Genomic DNA, 18,964 nt, shown 5'->3' with positions numbered 1-18,964 from the left:
AGAGTGGGAGAAAATATTTGCCAATTATACATCAGACAAAGGACTGATAACCAGAATATACAGGGAACTTAAAAAACTAAATTCTCCCAAAACTAATGAACCAAGAAAGAAATGGGCACGTGAACTAAACAGAACTTTCTCAAAAGAAGAAATTCAAATGGCCAAAAAACACATGAAAAAATGCTCACCATCTCTAGCAATAAAGGAAATGCAAATTAAAACCACACTAAGATTCCACCTCACCCCTGTTAGAACAGCCATCATCAGCAACACCACCAACAACAGGTGTTGGCGAGGATGCGGGAAAAAGGAACCCTCTTACACTGTTGGTGGGAATGTAGACTAGTACAACCACTCTGGAAAAAAATTTGGAGGCTACTTAAAAAGCTGGACATCGATCTACCATTTGATCCAGCAATACCACTCTTGGGGATATACCCAAAAGACTGTTACTCCAGAGGCACCTGCACATCCATGTTTATTGCGGCACTATTCACAATAGCCAAGTTATGGAAACAGCCAAGATGCCCCACCACTGATGAATGGATTAAGAAAATGTGGTATCTATACACAATGGAATTTTATGCAGCCATGAAGAAGAACGAAATGTTATCATTCGCTGGTAAATGGATGGAATTGGAGAACATCATTCTGAGTGAGGTTAGCCTGGCTCAAAAGACCAAAAATCGTATGTTCTCCCTCATATGTGGACATTAGATCAAGGGTAAACACAACAAGGGGATTGGACTATGAGCACATGATAAAAGCAAGAGCACACAAGGGAGGGGTGAGGATAGGTAAGACACCTAAAAAACTAGCTAGCATTTGTTGCCCTTAATGCAGAGAAACTAAAGCAGATACCTTAAAGCAACTGAGGCCAATAGGAAAAGGGGACCAGGTACTAGAGAAAAGGTTAGATCAAAAAGAATTAACCTAGAAGGTAACACCCACGCACAGGAAATCAATGTGAGTCAATGCCCTGTATAGCTATCTTTATCTCAACCAGCAAAACCCCTTATTCCTTCCTATTATTGCTTATACTCTCTCTACAACAAAATTAGAGATAAGGGCAAAATAGTTTCTGCTGGGTATTGAGGGGGGGAGCGGGAGGGGGTGGAGTGGGTGGTAAGGGAGGGGGTGGGGGCAGGGGGGAGAAATAAACCAAGCCTTGTATGCACATATGAATAATAAAAGAAAAATGAAAAAAAAAAAAGAAGACCTCAGAGATAACTCAAGGCTTTAGATACCATTATCGCCATCTAGAGAAGATTGTTTTTGCTTCTTTAACTCAAGGTTTGGACATATTAATGACAACTTCAAGCAGATGTTCTGTATCTCACCATCTTTGTAAGCTCCACAGCTAGTCAGCTAGTCAGTTCCTCCCCCTTTTGTGCCCAATTCTTAGCTCACTCACTTAAAAAAATTTTTAATACGGTATTTAAGTATATAAATTTCCTCTATACTATACTTTTTGTGCACTAACATTTTCTAAATGCTCTTCGTATCCACTATGATTTCTTCTTTCACTCCCATTCTTAAGGTATGCTTATTTTTAGGGGAATAAATGAGAATGATGGAGGGGGTGAATTCAACTATGATATATTTGTAAGAATTTTTGTAAATGTCACAATGTACCCCAGTACAAAAATAATTTTAAAAAATTTTAAAATAAATTAAAAAGGTATGCTTATTTTTTCAAATTCATGGAATTTTTGGTAATTGCTTTGTCACTGACATCAAAAATAATTTCATTGTAGTTAGAACATGTACTCTAAATGATAGCAAGCCTTTAAACTTTTGTTTAGAATTCCTTTAATGGCTGGTACATAGTCAGTCTTAAAAAAATCATCTTGTGTTCTTGAAAAGAGTACAAATTCTCCAATTGTTGGATGCAATATTTCCTTTAGAGCAATGAATTATCTGTTGTTCAAATAGTCTACATACTCTGTATATTCCAATATATAGCTAGACGTTCAACATTATTAATAATGTGTACCATAAAATACTATTTCACCCTATTCCATAGGAAATTATTTCAAAAGAATGAATAGACTGTGGCTTCAACAGCATACAGTATCTTTTCTTCATTGATAGCCAGGTAAATTGGTGAAATCACTTTGGAAAACATTTTGTCATTGTATTAGTCATCTTTCCAATACTATAACAAAAAGTCTGAAATAATATGCTTAAAAAGAGAAAAGGTTTATTCCCCATCACTATTTTAGAAGTTTTGGTTCAGAGTCAGTTGTCCCCATTGTTTTTGGGCCTGAGGTGAGGCTCTGCCTCATCATGTGGGGAGTTGTGGTGGAGGAGACTACTCACCTCATGATCACTAGAAATCAAAGAGAGAGAAAGAAGCCAGTGCCTTACAATCCTCTTTGAGGACATGCCCCCAGTAACCTAAGACCTCTATGAGGCTCTGCCTCCTAAAGACTGCACCACTTCCCAGGATTGCCACAGGCCTTTGGGAACATTTAAGATTCAAACTATAGCACCATTAATCACAAAGTTAAATATTCCTGTATCTTATTACCCACAATTCACTTTTTATATATTGTTAAGCAAAATTTTCACACAAGGAGGTTTATAGCAGTGCTATTTACAGAAATAGCATGATTATCAGCAGGAGAATGCATGAGTAAATGCTAGTATGTTTACATGATGAAATGTAAACAAAGTGGAGAGATGTGCTACATGAGCCAAAATAAGTCTGTGTATAATTAAATATAAAAATATATACCTCATACCATTTTGTAAATTTAAAAAACATAAATAGAAACAATAGTTCTAGGGCTCAGTGGTAGAGCACTTGCCTGGCATGTACTCAGCCCTGGGTTCCATCCCCAGCAGGGCAAATACAAAACAAAACACATAAACACAACAGATAGGGATGTAATAAAACTACAATTTACACTCCTTATCTGTGGGTTTCACATTTGGGTACCAACTAATCAAAGTTCAAAAATATTTGGAAAATACATATCTGTACAAACATGTACAGGCTTTTTTCCTGTCATTCCCTAACAAGATAGTATATCAACTGTTTACACAGCATCTACATGGTATTAGGCATTGTATGTCATTGGAGAGGATTTAAAGTACACAGGAGTATAGCACAGGCTGTGTGGAAACACTACAGCATTTTATATAAGGAGCCTGAGCATCAGAGGACTTGAGTGTCATGGAAACCAAAGTGGCTGCTTTCATATAATGGTCTCCTGCATCTAATGGTGTGGGATGGGTGCAGGGACCAATCCCCCATGGGATTGCTAGATATGAAGGAAGGATGACTGTATATAAAAGGGAAATCACACAATGCCCATCAGTGGTGGTTGCAGGCAGCAGCCAGGGAGTGCAGACTTCTGCTTCTTGCTGATGGGGCTCCCAGGGAGTGGCGTCTGCCACACAGCCACCTTGGCCTCTGGGAATATCACTTTGCACTTGCTTCTCAAGCTTCATGATTAGAATCAGGCAACTCCTAATATCTGGGTTAACTCACTGTTCTCCTTTTGCTACTTTCTTTCTTTCCTCCTCCCTCTAGCCAAGTCTCTCAGTATTAAAATTCTGTCCTCAGAAGTGCCTAGGAAAGTTTTTACTTTCTGGATTAGACATTTCCACATGAAGGATGTAAAGAGATATGCTGCAAATTCAAAACAAAAGAAAGCTGGTGCAATAGACAGTGGCTCATACCTGTCATCATAGCTACTCAAAAGGCATATGGAGGAAGATCATAGTCTGAGGCCAGCCCCAGGTAAAAACATCAGATCCTATCTGAAAAAATAACTAACGCTAAAAGAGCTGGGAGTGTGCCTCAAGTGGTAGAGAGCCTGCGTAGCAAGTGTGAGATCCTGAGTTCAAACCATACTACCAGCAAAAATAAAAGAAAAACTTTAAAAGCCTGTGCAGAGAAGTGGGCTTTAAGAAACAATTATTAGGCATCAAGAGAGTCACTACGCATGAACAAAGTATTCAGGTGTCCAGATGATCTGAGGATTTTAGTCATGTCTAGATCTGGTGAGATTCTCTCAGAAAGTGCAAGACCAAATATGGATAAAATTCCAGGGAGATTTGAAAAGTCATCAGTGTTGTGAACTTTAAAATACACCTCGATTATAAATATGTCAAGCAGATGAGAAAATCCCAAGAATGGTAATGATAAAAGCAACTCAATTGAATTCAAATCCAATATTCTGAGACTATGCATTGTTCTCAGGCATAAGGGAGTATTAAGAAATCTGATTGCATTGCACCATGAAGCAGCCTCAATAACACCCACAGCCTGTGTGTTCTTGTTTATTGACCATAATAATTCAGCTGAAGCTAAAATCAATAGTTAAATGTAGAGATTTTGCATGTTTTAAAACCTTAAAAACTTCTAAAATAAGGTTTAAGCTGGTGCCAGTGGTTCATGCCTGTAATACTAGCTACTCAGGAGGCAGAGATCAGGAGGATTATGGTTTAAAGCCAGGCTGGACAAGTAGTTCACGAGACCCTATCTCAAAAAAACCCAACGCAAAACAGGGCTGGTGGAGTGGCTCAAGGTGTAGGTCTTGAGTTCAAACCCCAGTACTGCAAATAAATAAATAAGTAAATAAATAAATAAGATTTAAGTAATAGATTATAATGGAAATTTAAAATTAGCAGAATTGTATGATAATAAATGTACTACATATTAGCTTAGATGTAATAAGAGTAATGCTATGAGGAAAACGTATGCCCTCAAAAGAAAATAAGAAGAGCTGAAGATTAATTTTGAAGTTGGGGCAAGAAAAACAGAATGGTCCCAAAGCAAAGCACCATCCAGATGATGTTATTTGATGACTTGTTTGATGATGAAACATAACAAAATCTAGAAAATGGTTTTCATTTTCTAGTACTAAGATCAAGGAATGAAAAGAAAGTTAACATGGATAATGCTTTGGATGTGAGGAGGGTATCAATCAACTTAAAGATGCTATCAACAAGCAAGTGTCAACAGTTCTAAAAACAGAAAATTGGAAACATCACAAAAATACAACTTACTAAAACTGACACCAGAAGAAAGAAAAGATAGCAAACCTGAAGCAACAGTCATAAATATTTCTGAAGAAAAAAATAGATTTAAACACTTTTTCCAGAAAGTTGGATTAACCTTTTCAGGTGGATAGCATCTCAATTTTTTGCCAATATTCCAACAGATGGGAGGGGGGACTGTTCTCAGTTCATTTTCTAAACTAATGTAACCCTGATACCAAAACAAAGACTGACTTTGGGAAAAGAAAAGTCATCCTACTGCTTTTCTCACTCAAATAAAATATTACCAAGTTGAATAAAAATCTTATTAAAAAGTGTCATACTCAAGATGAATCTGACTTTATACCACTTGTATATAAGGCACACATTTTACCATGTCAACGGGCTTAAATCATATAATCATTTCAACAGATTGAAAAAACTCTAGAATAATATTCAATATACATTTTTGGGAGTGCTATTTTTTGAGGCAGGGTCTGCCTATGCAGCCCTGGCTGGCCTCAAACTCAATCCTCCTCCCTCAGTCTCCTGAGTGCTGGGATTACAGATGTGCACCACCACCACTGGCTCAATGTACATTCTTGATTACAAACTAGGAATATAAGGGTGCTTTTGAAGCCTGATAGAAGATGTCTATAAAATACTATAGCAAATGAGGAAAATGGAAATCTTCCCACTATTACTGCTTGACATTGCATTGAATTCTTTAATAGTACAATCAATTAAGAGCAAAAGTATGAAAAAGGAGGAGATAAGTCATCATTTTCAGATGACGTAATCCTTCAGATAGACAAAGCAAAAGATCACATAAATAAATTAGAAAAGTCACACACAATTCATTTATTCACTTATTTGTCATACGGCATTTAAATTAATCACTGAAAAAAAAATCACAGGAAAACTAGAAAAGGGCTCTTTGCCCTTGTCCTCCCCTATGGGTTCCCCAAGCCCCACTCACACCCTTCAGTTTCTGAGGCTTTCTTGGCCTTCCCTGTCCTGCTCATTCTCAGACTGTTGTTCTTGCCTCACTTTCCACAAGGAGATCAATCAGTGCCAGTCAATGTGGAGCTTCTTGTGGGGAGTGAGGAGAGGCTGCCCATGACTTCCTCTGGGCTCCCAGTCAGTGCAAAGCCCACTCTCAACACTCAGCTGTTGCTGTGATTTTAACAAAGTCATTTCCGGGGTCCCACCTGGATTTAAGATTTGTCAGAAGATTTAATCCTTCTATCAAGTTTTAATCAGTAGTAATTATGCCAGGTGCAGTTTTAGCTATCTCACCTGCAGTGTTGATTTAGTGGAGTGTGTTTTTCTAACATAATTATTTATTATTTTAAAAAGCATACAAGTGAGATCCAAGATGGCAACTATGGCGCAGAAGCAGAGTGAGCTCCATGAATTAAAAATCTTGCTGAGATGCTGGAGCTACACTTGGCAGAAATAAAGCCCCAAGGAGAGTCAAACTCTGACACCCTGAACCCCTAGCCCATGGAAAGCTTCTCCACACCATGTTACACTGAGAAAACAGGAGGATTCCTGTGGCTGCCAGACGTTGGCTTCAAACCTGCTTGGGAGACATTTGGCAGACCAAACAGGTGTGCACCAAGTGTCATTCGGTATTCCCCCAACCACCCCTGGGGTAAACCAGCATAGCCCCCTGGGCAGACTGACCCCATTTCCCGCAACAAAAAAGAAAAAACTGAACTGAACAATAAACAATGAACTAAAAACTAGCACACAGCAGAGAGGCAGAGTTGCTGAAAGCAACTGGAGAAGGGGGGAGGAGCAAGAAGCTGATCTCTGCTCAAACTTTCAGTAAACAAAGGCTGGAAAGGCAGAAAGGATGATGACAGTGGGCAGGTGATAAGCTGCTGCCTGAAATAGGGCAGGGAGTGGTCCACAAAGCTCATCTCCTGAGCCAGTAAGTAACATCCAAAGTCAAACGGCTCTGCAAAATTGAAAAACAAACAGCAAACTATCACAACACCCTGACAGCAGGGGCCAGTTGACAAATCACTGACCTTGCCTCAGAAAAAGGGAACAAGGCAAAGAAACAAGCCCCAGTAATCAAGCACAGTGAAAACCCAACTCCAAAGCAGGACAGTTGGTGGGCTTACAGAGCTGATTCCAGAACATGAGGACAACATACAATTTTAAACTGCCACACCCCACTGAGGGAGGAGCTGACCAAGGCACTGCTGCTGGAAGACAGAAAAAAAAAAAAAAACACTATCCAACCACCTGGCAAGACAATAATGACAAGGCTTCGGCTTAAATACCAACACCATGACTGGATGCTGGAGGAGTAACACCAGAACTTAAACTAAGACTGAAATTCTATTGTTCCTGAACCTGGAGGTTTTTTTGTGTGTGTTTGTTTCTTTGGTTGGTTTCTTGTTTGCTTGTGTTTGACTGTTCATCTCTCCCCATTGATTTCTTTGGGTTTTTTTTTGTTGATTGTTAGTTTTACTATTGTGAATTAATTAATAGTAAATTACACCCAGACCAGGGACAGAAGTAGCACACACACACTTAGCTAAAAACCCTGTATAGCCACAAAACAAAATTAAACCAAGGGACAGAAAACAGGTGACTGAAACTACCAACTAGCCTATCAAGAACATAGTTACACAGTACCAAGCGGAATGATGGGAAGACGAAAAAGGGATGGAAACCACTCTTCCCTCCAAAATAATTTAATACAGGATTCAGAGGGAAATGAAGAAAACATATACCCAGTTCTGGACTCCAACAAAACAAAGATAAACGATGCCAAGGAACCCAATGTTGCCCACAACATTCATCCTCAAAGAAGAAATCCTGCAAGTAATCACTGAGAATTTCATGGAGATGTTACTAGACATGGTTAAGCAAAATGTAAAAGACACACTCAATAAATTTCAAGACACCAAAACCAAAGAATACGAGAAGACACAGAAACAAATAAGTGAACTCATAAAAGCCCTAAATAAACACCAAAGTGAAACAGAGAACACTATAAATAGATAAATGAATTAAAGATGAAAATTGACAATATTAAAGAGGAAGTGACCCATGATATGGAAAACCTCACAAAAAAGAATGAAACAAAAATACAAAACACAATAGAAGGCCACTCCAGCAGACTAGAACAAGCAGAGGGCAGAATCTCAGAACTTAAAGATAAAATGGAAATTAAAGGAAAAACTGAAGAGCTACTAGTCAAACAACTCAAGACCTGTGAAAGAAAAATGCAAGAACGCACTGACTCCATCAAATGACCAAACTTGAGAATCATGGGCATTGAAGAAGGGAAAGAGGTGCAAGCAAAAGGGATTCATAATATATTCAACAAAATAATAACAGAAAATTTCCCAAATCCAGAGAAAGCTATGCCCATTCAGGTACAGGAAGCCTCCAGGACACCAAACAGACTTGAACAAAATAGGACTTCTCCATGATATATTATCATTAAAACAACAAGCACAGAGAATAGAGAAAGAATATTGAAGGCTAAGGGAGAAAAAACAAATAACATACAAAGGTCACAGAAGGTTTCTCAATGGAAACCTTAAAAGCAAGAAGGGCATGGAGTGAGGTATTCTGGGCACTGAATGAAAATAACTTCAACCCTAGCATACTCTACCCAGCAAAACTATCATTCAAAGTAGATAGAGCAATAAAAGTCTTCTATGATAAGCAGAAACTAAAACAATACATGATCACCAAGCCACCTCTACAAAAGATTCTTCAAGGAATTCTGCACACAGAAAATGAAAACAAACAAAATCATGAGAGGACAGGCAACACCAAACCACAGGAGGAGAACAACTAAATGACAGGAATCACCACATACCTATCAATATTTACATTGAATGTTAACAGTCTTAACTCCTCCATCAAAGACACTGTTTGGCAAACTGGAATTAAAAAGGAAGATCCAACAATCTGGTGTTTACAGGAGACCCATCTCATTGACAGAAATAAGCACTGACTTGGGGGAAAGGCTAGAAGAAGATTTACCAAGCCAATGGCTCTTGAAAACAGGCAGGAGTAGCAATACTTATCTTGGACAAAGTAGACTTCAAACTTACATTGATCAAACAAGATAAAGAAGGACACTTTATAATAATAAAAGGGGAAATACACCAAAAGGAAATAACAATTATCAACCTATATGCACCCAATGTCAGTGCACCCAATTTCATCAAACATACTCTGAAGGACCTAAAAACATATATAGACTCCAACACAGTGGTAGTGGGAGATTTTAATACCCCCTGTGACCAATAGATAGGTCATCCAAACAAAAAAAAATCAATGAAGAAATTCTAAAATTAATAACACCATAGATCAAATGGACCTAGCTGATGTCTACAGAATATTTCATCCAACTTCTGCACAGTATACATTCTTCTCAGCAGCCCATGGAACCTTCTCCAAAGTTGATCATATCTTAGGGCATAAAGCAAGCCTCAGCAAATACAAGAAAACAGAAATAATCCCATGAAATCTGACTGATCACAATGCATTAAAACTAGAACTCAACAACAAAGACAACAGTAGAAAACACGCAAACAATTGGAAGCTGAGCAACACATTGCTCAACGATCAATGGATCATTGATGAAATAAAAGAGGAAACTAAAAGGTTCCTGGAAGTTAATGAAAATGAAAACATGACCTACCAGAACCTATGGGACACAGCAAATGCAGTCCTAAGGGGAAAGTTTACAGCCATGAGTGCATACATTAAAAGGACAGAAAGATCTCAAATAAACAACCTAATGCTACATCTCAAATTCCTAGAAAAACAAGAACAAGCAAAACCCAAAACAAGCAGAAGAAGAGAAATAATAAAAATAAGGGCCAAAATTAATGAAATAGAGACCAAAAAAAAAAAACCATACAAAGAATTGACAAAACAAAAAGCTGATTCTTTGAAAAAATAAACAAGATTGACAAGTCCAAGGCAAATCTGACTAAAACGAGGAGAGAAAAGACCCAAATTAGCAAAATAAGAAACAAAAAAGGGGAGATAACAACAAACACCATGGAAATCCAGGGAATCATCAGAGACTATTTTGAGAAACTATATTCCAATAAATTGGAAAATCTTGAAGAAATGAACAAATTTCTAGATACTTATAACCATCCAAAATTGTACCAAGAGGATATTAATTAATCACCTGAACAGATCTATAACACAAAATGAAATTGAAGCAGTAATAGTCTTCCAAAAAAGAAAAATCCAAGACCTGATGGATTCTCTGCTGAATTCTACCAGACTTTTAAAGAAGAACTAATACCAACTCTCCTTAAGCTTTTCCATGAAATAGAAAGGGAAGGAACACTACCTAACTCATTTTATGAAACCAGTATTACACTGATCCCAAAACCAGACAAAGACACTTTCAAAAAGGAGAACTATAGGTCAATCTCCTTAATGAACATCAATGCAAAAATCCTCAATAAAGTAATGGCAAACCGAATCCAACAATATCAGAAAATCATTCACCACTACCAAGGGGGCTTCATCTCAGGGATGCAGGGGTGGTTCGATATACACAAATCTATAAATGTAATTAACAGAAGCAAAGACAGAAACCACTTGATCATCTCAAGATGATAAAAAAAATGATGCAGAAAAAGCCTTTGATAAGGTCCAATACCACTTCATGATAAAAGCTCTAAGAAAACTAGGAATAGAAAGAAAGTACTTCAACATTGTGAAGGCTGTATATGACAAATCTACAGCCAACATCATACTTAACAGTGAAAAACTGAAACCATTTCCCCTAAAATCAGGAACTAGACAAGGGTGCCCACTATCCCCACTCCCACTCAACATGGTACTGGAATTCCTAGCCAGAGCAATTAGGCAAGAAGAAGAAATAAAAGGAATACAAGTAGGCAAAGAAACTGTCAAAATATGCCTATTTGCAGATGACATGATCCTATACCTTAAAGACCCAAAAAACTCTACCCAAAAACTCCTAGACACCATAAACAGCTACAGCAAGGTGGCAGGATACAAAATCAACTTACAAAAATCATTAGCTTTTCTATATATCAACAACAAACAAATTGAGAAAGAATATAGGGAAACAATCCCATTTGCAATAGCCTCAAAAAAAACCAAGTACCTAGGAGTAAACTTAACAAAGGATGTGAATGACCTCTATAAGGAGAACTACAAACCTCTGAAGAAAGAGATCGAGGAAGACTACAGAACAATGCAATTCCCATCAAAATCCCAATGACATTCATCACAGAGATTGAAAAATCTACCCTAAAGTTCATTTGGAAACACAAGAGACTGCAAATAGCCAAGGCAATACTCAGCAAAAAGAGCAATGCTGGAGGTATCACAATACCTGACTTCAAACTATATTAGCAATGAAAACAGCATGGTACTGGCACAAGAACAGACATGAAAATCAGTGGAACAGAATAGTGGACCTGAATATGAATCCACACAGCTCTGCCCACCGTATTTTTGACAAAGGTGCCAAAAACATATGATGGAGAAAAGACAGCCTCTTCAACAAATGTTGCTGGGAAAAGTGGTTATCTGCCTGCAGAAAACTGAAACTAGATCCATGTTTATCACTCTATACTAGTATCAACTCAAATGGATCAAGGACCTTAATATCAGACCCAAAACTCTGAAGTTAGTACAGGAAGGAGCAGGAAACACACTGGAAGTAATAGGGATAGCCAAGGACTTCCTCAATAGAACCCCAGCAGCCCAGCAACTAAGAGAAAGGATGGACAAATGGGACTTCATAAAATTAAAAAGCTTCTGCACAACAAAAGAAATGATCTGTAAACTGAAGAGACCACCCACAGAGTGGGAGAAAATATTTGCCAGCTATGCATCAGACAAAGGACTGATAACCAGAATATACAGGGAACTCCTAAAACTAAACTCCCTCAAAATCAATGAATTAATAAAGAAACGGGCAACTGAACTAAACAGAACTTTTTCAAAAGAAGAAATTCAAATGCCAAAAAAACACATGAAAAAATGCTCATCATCTCTAGCCATAAAGGAAATGCAAATCAAAAGCACACTAAGATTCCACCTCACCCCTGTTAGAATAGACATCATTAAAAGCACCATCACCAACAGGTGTTGGCAAGGATGTGTGGGAAAAAGGAACCCTCGTACACTGCTGGTGGGAATGCAAGCTGGTGCAACCACTCTGGAGACCAATATGGAGGCTTCTTAAAAAACTAAACATAGATCTGCCATAGAATCCAGAAATTCCACTCCTATGGACATATCCAAAGGAATGTAACTCAAGTTACTCCAGAGTCACCTGCACACCCATGTTTATTGCAGCACTATTCACAATAGCCAAGTTATGGAAACAGCCAAGATGCCCCACTACTGATGAATGGATTAAGAAAATGTGGTATTCATACACAATGGAATTTTACTCAGCCATGAAGAAGAATGAAATCTTGTCATTTGCAAGTAAATGGATGGAACTGGAAAACATCACCTTAAGTGAAGTTAGCCAGGCTCAGAAGACCAAATATCGTATGTTCTCCCTCATATGTGGACTTTAGATCTAGAGTAAATACAGCAATTTTGTTGGCCTTGGGTCGTACGCTAAGGGGAGCGCACATACGAGAGGAATGGGGATAGGTAGGAAACCTAAAACTTGAAAGTATTTGATGTCCCCACTGCAGAGGAGCTAATACAGTAACCTTAAAGCGACAGAGGTCAATATGGGAAGGTGACTGGGAGGCAGTGAAGATGTCAGTCTGAGATGAATCAATTCGGGTTGTAATACACATGTGCATGGAAGCAATGCTAGGAATCTCTGTATAGCTATCCTTATCTCAACTAGCAAAACGCTATGTCTTATTATTGCTGATGTCTTCTCTTCAACAATTTGGAGAAAAGGGCAGAACAGGTTCTGCCTGGAAGTGAGGGGGGTCGGGGGCAGAGGAAAAGGGTGGGGGGCAGGGGGAAGAAATGGCCCAAATAATGTGTGCACATATGAATAAATGAACAAAGAAAATAAATAAAAAGCATATAAGTTCTGTTACTTCTTAACAAATTCAAGTGCAAATTTAGCAACTCTGCTATAAGTAAACACAGCAGAGCTCAGGAAGAGGCAGCAGAGGCCTGAAGCTGCTGTTGTTCTGGGGTCCTTGTTGATAAATCCTTGAATGCATGACAGACCCCAGTGATGAACCCATACACTTCTGTTTGCATGAAAATCTGCTACTGTACCTGTAGCCTTGCCCTGCAAGTCTCCACTCTATCAAGTTCCCCAGGTGGTCCTCCTTGAGCTGATGGGCTTCTCATTGATTCCTGCTCCAGCCACAGATGGAAGGGGGCCCCCAGTCTCTGATGGGTGGGTGGCTTCTCCCCAGCCTCTAGGCAAAGGCCCAGCCAACTTCACCTTGTAAAAGATCTGAGGTGATCATGCCCCCTGAGGGAACTGGGAAGCCTGGGACCACAAGAATCTCAGTGCAGAAAACATGGTGAAACCCAGGTCCCCTTCCCTTGGTCCGTTCATTCATCCATTCACTCATTCATGATTCATTCTGGCGATCACTCAATAAGCATGTAGTAATATAAAATGTGTCCACATCTGACCAATGGACGGGTTAGGCCGTAAAGCTAAACCTCACCACTCCCAATTCAACAAACCAAGAAGGGGTCAAGTTTTGAATTTCCATGGAAGCCTCTGAAAGGAGAGCAGCCTTCAGGATCCCTGGCATGAGACTCAGGGGTGGAGGTCTCACTGTCCCCCCAACAAAGGTCCACAGCATGAAGTCAGTAGAATTCTCTTCACCCTTCCTTCCTCTTCCTCTCCCACAAGGGGGATACTGAGGGACAGGAGGAACACACGCTGCTGACGCATACAGTATCATTCGATGCTTAGAAAAATTCTTTTCAGACATATTTGTGTGCTGGTGTGTGGGGATCTGTGTTTAATAAAAGCTTGTACAACAGCCAAACTATCAAAACATTAAGAACCCACAAGTATGCAGCTGGATCCTAGAGTTTTTTTCTAATTTTACGTCAGTGACAATTGAGATGTTAGAATGGTCAGGCTAAATGTGAGACAGCCATGGTACAGTGAGGTGAGCCCTGGACTTGGTGTCAGAGCACTGGGTGTTCCTGACCTGCGATGGTCCACACAGGGTGCCCCAAAGTTCCCAAAGTCCCCCTACACTCCCCAAATAAAGGGCCCATTCCAGGGTGTGAACAGGAGAGCACACCCAGCATCTCATTCTTCAAAGTTCAAATGCCTTTGCTAAATCGGCCCCTCTCCATTCACTGATTAAATACCAGATCTAGAGGCAGTGCCCTGGTCCCACCCTCTCACCTTCAGTCACGTGGCCTCCCAGGTGTGAGGCCCTGCTCTGGTGATAGCCCGGTCAGCCCTTCTGGGCTCCTCCCAGCCTCACCTTGCCCATGTCTCTGTTCTCCATTAGGGACTTACCCCCGCCCCCTCCAGCTGTCCAGCTCTTCTGTGGTGCCTCACCCCTTTCCCGTTTCTTCTTGCACTTCCATTTCCTTTCTAAGATGAACTGTAGTTCCTCTTCCAGAAAATTACTCTTGTCTTCTCCCCAACCCCTTTGCAAAGGAGCAAACAGCCTCCCTAGTAAGATGCTGGAGGATTTGTTCATTTCAGTTCCAAAGCTGGGGCGCATAGGCAAAATCCATTCTTTCTCTCTCTCTCTCCCTCTTTTCCTCCCTCCCTGTCTCTCTCCCTCTCTCCCTGTTCCTCTCTCTCCACTTCCTGCATTTATTTATTTTTGTTTTGGGCAGTATTGGGAATTGAACCCAGGGCCTTGTACCTGCTAGGCCAGCGCTCTACCACTTGATCCCCCAGCACCATCCCAGCCCTCCTCAGTCTTCAGAAACAGCAGTGGGGAGTCTGTCCAGGTTGGGGTCATGTAGCTGAGATTCCTCCCTACAATAAATCCTGAGCTCTTGGAAGACCAGAGATGGTGAAACAGCTGTTTTGAGCCCTAGCTCTTCATCTTGCTTGCTGTATATTTTTGATAAATCACTCAACTTCTCTAAGCCCCAGTTTCTTCATATATTAAGCAAGGATAATAAATGCCTCCTTCCATTGTGACTCTGAGGGTTGGCTAGTACAATGGATGTGAAAGTGTTTTTTTAAACCACAAAATGATTACATTTTAATTGACTTTTATAATTCACTAGACTGCCTTTTCTGAAATCTGCTGGATTAAACTGGCTTGCAAAACACATTCTCTAAAAGGGTCACTGTGATTGATGTTTTACTCCAGCCTCTGCTGCATCTGCACATGAGCCCCTGCCTCCGCCCTTGTCTCGGCTCCTGGCATGGCTGGTGTGTCCCTGGCATGTCCCACGATCTGTGGAAGGATCCTGGTGTGGAGGCAGGGAGCACTGCCAAAGTCATCTGCTTTGAGAAGTCAGAGGCCACAGACAGAGAAATCTGCTTTCAATTTTTGGAGCTAAGAAGTTTTCAAAATAATTTCCCTTGTTTTTTTGATGTGATGCCTGAAGGAAAAATAATAATAAAACAAAACTGGACGAGGGAAGGTCACCTGCCAAGTGACATTTTCCCTATTCTTTCTGCATCTATTCCTAGGAAAGAGAAATTGAAAACTGTGGGGAAGGTGTTGGCAATGTGCCAGTCTCTCTTGTTTTGCAGCTGATCACTGTGACAACTATTTTTTTATTTTTGTGGAGGAAAGGCTAAAGTCCCACCCTACTGCTGCGTTGAGACAATGAGGAAGGTGATTGTGACACTCATACTATGGTGTTTACCGCCACAGGTACCATGCAGGACACCTGGCCAGGATGAACGTGACTGGTCTTGCAACAGTACTGATGGGGGACAGAAAGTGGACACACTGAGCTCCATGTGAGGGCGGTAGGGCCAGGATGTGGGTGCGTGGCTTTCATTCCTAAACACACAGCATTAGATACGATGCTGCCTTTCTGATTTGGAAATTACAAACCAAGTTTAAATTCTCAGTTTCAAAACTTCCAAACACTCATTCCAGAATCCCAGTGCACATGCCTGGAGGCCAGGCGGACCCTGTAGGTTCACCTGCTTGCTTCCCCCTACTGCTCCAGCACTTAGAAGCCAGTCATGTTTGAGAAGAAGAAAGCTTTCCATCACAGTGTCAAATGGCTGAGACCATCAACCTATAAAGAGCAGAGGCTGATTTGGAGGTTTGGAGATTTCTGTTCCTTACTGGTTAGCCCTGTTGTTATCAGTCTGTGCTGCACCTCATGGGGGAAGTGAAGGGTCCCACAATCTCCTCCAAGAGCATGCTCTCCATAAGCAGAAGACCTAAGCCGGCCTCTTAAAGTTTCCACCACCATCCAATAGTGCCCACCTGGGACTAAGTGTTTTCTACACAGGCCTTTAGGAAGCATTCTAGACCAAAGCTTGCATTAATGCACGTGATAAAGCCCCTCTGAAGATCATGTTTTCAAAGAACAAAAAAGGTTATGCTGAAGATCCAGTAGCATTCCTTCCCTTGAATACCCCTTGAATAAAATTTAAGAGATACACTGTTTGTCCTGGTTTTTGAAAGAGAGGAATAGGAATTGGTTTAGGGATCAGATTTGTTAATGGCCCCATCTCATTGAAATAGGCCAAGTCTCCTTCCAAGGGTTACTGCCTAAGGTGACCTGCCTGCCACCTTCTTGGGCTGGCGACTTCTCAAGCTGACTGGTGGAGAGCAATGGCTCCCACTGCTTTATTAAGGAGAGATGAGGGAGAGCCCTAAGTGATTTGGGTGTTGGAAAAATCTCCTCCAGTGTCCCCTGAGCGCCTTGCAGGGGCTCTCTCTCCCTTCTCTGCACTGCATCCTGCCTGGCGCCCAGCAGGAGTATGGCCGTCAGGTTTCTTCCTCACTTGTCTCTGTTCCCTGCCTCTGGTTCTGTGCAAGCCTTCTGAGAGCCAGCTGTCCTTTCCTTCACACTTGATTATGCCAGTTATACTTGTTGTTTTAATTAAAGAATTTAGTAATTGTAAAATGTTGAAGTATGTGAGTAGATAAAGTACATGTATGAAAGAGTTGCTTTTGTGAAGATAATATTTGTCAAATCTAAGAAATCTAAGATTGAAGGAAGATCAGTATTTTTTAATATATTACTTAGAACATGATACTCTGACTGATGGTAAGAATATTCCTATTTCAGGGAATTTAAAATGTGAAAAAAATGCACAGTAGGAATAAAACATGGCAAGTTGAATATTTTGGAAAAACTACAAAGAATATGTAATTGCTGGATTCAAAACAAATACATAACTGACTATTCACGTGCACTGTGATCAGGCGTTAAAACTTAATTCATGTATTCAGGAGGAATTCTCACATACGCACATAGGTGACACATATAAGAATGTTCTTCACAATGCTCTTTTTTTATGGAACTTTCACGAAATTGCATGTCCTCCTTGCATGGAGGCAATGCTAATCTTTTTTGCATTGTTCCGTTATTTTTAATATATGTGCTGCTGAAGCGAGCACTTAATAACACTTTCTAATAGCAGAAGACGGAATGAATATAACGTCCATAAATACAGAATGAACAAAACCTGACGACGTATGCACTGAATAGAATATTGTGCTGCAGTCAAAATTAATAACTGACACTGAAGACAAAAGTTTGAACCTTAATAAATTAAACAATGCATGATAAAACTAACCCCTGAAATTATTTTCAGAATTATATTCTTCATGCAAAGTTAAAAGTATTTAAACATATGTGCCTATTTTTGGAATATCTGTTGATGCAATAAAGCTAGTTAACAAAGAAAGTAGGAAAAAGGGACGATATTCAGGATGGTGATTAACTTGGGTTGGAGGAAACAGAGAGATAGGAAGTGGGAAAAATGAGGCCCATTTAGAGTAAATTCAGTTATTAAAGGGTGGTTGGATGAATGATGGGTACATCACACTAAAATAGATATTATATATTATAGTTATAAAATGTACAGACTACATTATAAAATGAACTGAATTTACTGAATAAAGAAAAATCATGCACTGATCAAAAAAGACAGGATGTCTTGGACCAGAGATTCTGAGAGATGCAATTCTGCACAATTTTGTTCCAATTAAAGAAGCTGTATATAGACCAAGTGGATTTCTAAATGACAGTGTTTATAATTATATTTAATATGCCTATCTTTATTATAAATTTACAGAATTTCAAAGAATATTTTGGGCTTAGTGTGGTGGCACAGGCCTATAATATCAGGACTTGGGAGGCTGAGGCAGGAGGATGCAAGTTCAAGGCCAGTCTGGACTACATAGTAAGACCCTATCTCCAAAAAATGTTTTTGGATGCAGGTCCTCTTTTGGACATATATGCTATAAACACCCATCTTATTCTGAAGGTCACCTTTGATGAAGGAAAGTTACTAAATTTTAGTATACATTGATTTATTACATTTATCTTTTAAGGTCTATGGAGGTTTTGTCTTTTTTTAGGAGAAAAAAGAACTTTCCTTATCCCAAGATCTTAAATACATATTATGTTTTACTTAAATAGCTTTATTCACGTATTTATGATCTGTCTTTAGAGTTCCTATTGAGATGAGGTCTGTCTGGAATCAGTGTTCCACACTCCATTCCAGTGTTTTTGCCAACAGTGCCTTTCAAGAAAAGGGTGGTGCTTTCTCCAGGAACCAGCAGCGTCACCCCTCCATCCACACATGAGTTGGATGCTGCACCCTCTCTTTCAGTCTGCTGTTGCATTTTTATAAATCAAAAATAAAAAGCAAAAACATGACAACTGGTAGTGTATTTTCTCTAACCTTTTAAAAACTGTCATAGTTATTCTAAATTCTTTGTGTTTCTGGACAAAGTTTAGAATTAACCTGTCAATTTACTACCCTCCTGCATCCCCCAACAGCAATAATAAAAATAACCTGTCTTGTCCACAATACACACACTATATCCTTTTATTTCTTTGTGTCTAATTT

At 39.6% G+C, this 18,964-nt stretch overlaps 1 non-coding gene across 1 annotated transcript; it reads right to left on the bottom strand.

Annotated features, from left to right (window-relative positions):
* Positions 1 to 17,394: 17,394 nt before the first annotated feature.
* Positions 17,395 to 17,504, bottom strand: LOC141425263 (U6 spliceosomal RNA). Its single transcript, XR_012450337.1, has one exon. It is a non-coding gene; the product is annotated as a U6 spliceosomal RNA (small nuclear RNA).
* Between the last annotated feature and the right edge of the window lie 1,460 nt (positions 17,505 to 18,964).

The sequence above is a fragment of the Castor canadensis genome, chromosome 7 (genome assembly GCF_047511655.1).
Source record: "Castor canadensis chromosome 7, mCasCan1.hap1v2, whole genome shotgun sequence".
Taxonomy (NCBI): domain Eukaryota; kingdom Metazoa; phylum Chordata; class Mammalia; order Rodentia; family Castoridae; genus Castor; species Castor canadensis.
The sequence above is the reverse complement of the archived record's forward strand: the minus strand, read 5'-3'. Positions and strand labels throughout refer to the sequence as shown.